The following is a 1,709-nucleotide window of genomic DNA, read 5'->3' on the forward strand; positions in this document are numbered from 1 at the left end:
CCCCCTCCTGAGCCACCTAACCTAACACTTAGCATCAAGGCTGCCCCTGTAGAAGAGGATACGAATTCAAGGTTTCTTCCTTGAGACTTGACATACCATCCCCTTTCTCATTCTAGGGGTTCCAGGTTCACTCTGATAACCTTCTGGTAACTGCTTCCCAAGGAGCAGCCCAAACTGCTTTATTCCATTGGTGCAAAAATTCAGGTTTCCCTGACAGTTCTATTTCTCTGTGCAAATTAATACCTGGGCTTTTGGGGTTTGTACAAAATACTTTAGTTGGGTCAAATACCAGCCCTGCACAGGGAATTGGATCTACTCACTGCACCAATGAATTTGAGTTTTGGAGCTAGAGGCCTGCAAATCACACCCCTCAAAACAGCCAAAGGTGTCCACCTTTAGCAATATTGCCTTCTGCCAGTTAATCTGCACCAAGTGGGAAGAGTGAGAATGATAGGGAATCCTAGCTAGGGGTAGGCCAGGCTCCAGGGCATAGCCAGGAAGGGGAGTAGGAATTGAGGCCTATGCCTCACAACATCTCTAGGAAGCTTTCCCTGATCCTTGCCCCATCCAGGCTGGGTTCTGTGCACTCCCAAGCACATTTTATGTTACTGGTCACATTGGGCAAAGAGCCTCTGTCTACTTGTCCAGACACACCTGAGCCCCTGGAAGGTAAGGACAATATCTCATTGGACTTTATAGCCAGGGACCTGGTACAGAATAGCTACTTAGTTAATGCTTCCTTCAGTGCACGATTGAATGAATGAAACAGAGACAGAATGGATGAATTAAGGATAAGAGGGTGAACTGTAAGCCTTCTAGGGCAGGAACCTGGAATGACTTGTGCTGTAGGCACAGTGCCTGGCAGTCAGTGCCCGATGTGGTCTGAATGGGCTGAGCAAGGATCAAATCCTTCTTGCCTCTTCTTGTATGCCTACCCCCGATTACCCCCTCCCTTTGGCTGCTGCTGCTGCCAAAGACCGAACACCCCGTCCCCACCGCTGCATGAAGCAACACGGAACCGGATGGTGTCTGGGCTTGTTTCTGTCGCTACAAGATTCAGGGTCTTGCTCTTTTTCCATGAAAGAACTTTCCCAAGGCAGGGGTGCTCCTGGCTCTGGCTGAGGTACTAGGATCCGCAGCGCCAATATCCCAGGTCGCTCCGGCTTCTTCCTTGAGGACGCTGCTGGCTCGGGGAGCGGTCAGGGTGGGCGAGGCTCCAGAGAACAGTCCAGGGCTGCACCGCCGCCCAGTCCCGCTGGGGCAAGGACAGGGACGGAGGGGTGAGGGGGTGGAAGCGAGTGCCTGCGGTTCTCCACGCCCCTTTCCTCAATCCCCTTCCTCTGGTACCCTCCTTGCAGCCCTTCAATTTGCAAATGTTTGGGGTTTTCATCCACTGGCGTCACGGAAAAGAGGAGGGTGACCGGAGTCTAGGAGGCGAGGCGGCGGCGGTGGCTGGCGGGGGAGAGCGCGACGCTCAAGACCCTCGGGGCGAGAGGTAACTCCCATTGAAGGCCGACAGTCCTGGTGGCTCGGGGCCCCCTACTTCCTGGGTCGTCTCTTTCCTATTTCATCCCGATCTCCCTGGAGCTAGTGTGGGCCACTGCCAGGAGCTGGCGGGGCGGGAGGGCGGAGTCGGCGTTGGAGCCCTGCGCTTCGCGGAAGTGCCGTAGAATTTGCCTGCTTTCTCTCTCCACTCCCCAACCTGCCCC

The sequence above is a fragment of the Myotis davidii genome, unplaced genomic scaffold, assembly GCF_000327345.1.
Source record: "Myotis davidii unplaced genomic scaffold, ASM32734v1 scaffold687, whole genome shotgun sequence".
NCBI classification, from domain to species: Eukaryota; Metazoa; Chordata; class Mammalia; order Chiroptera; family Vespertilionidae; genus Myotis; species Myotis davidii.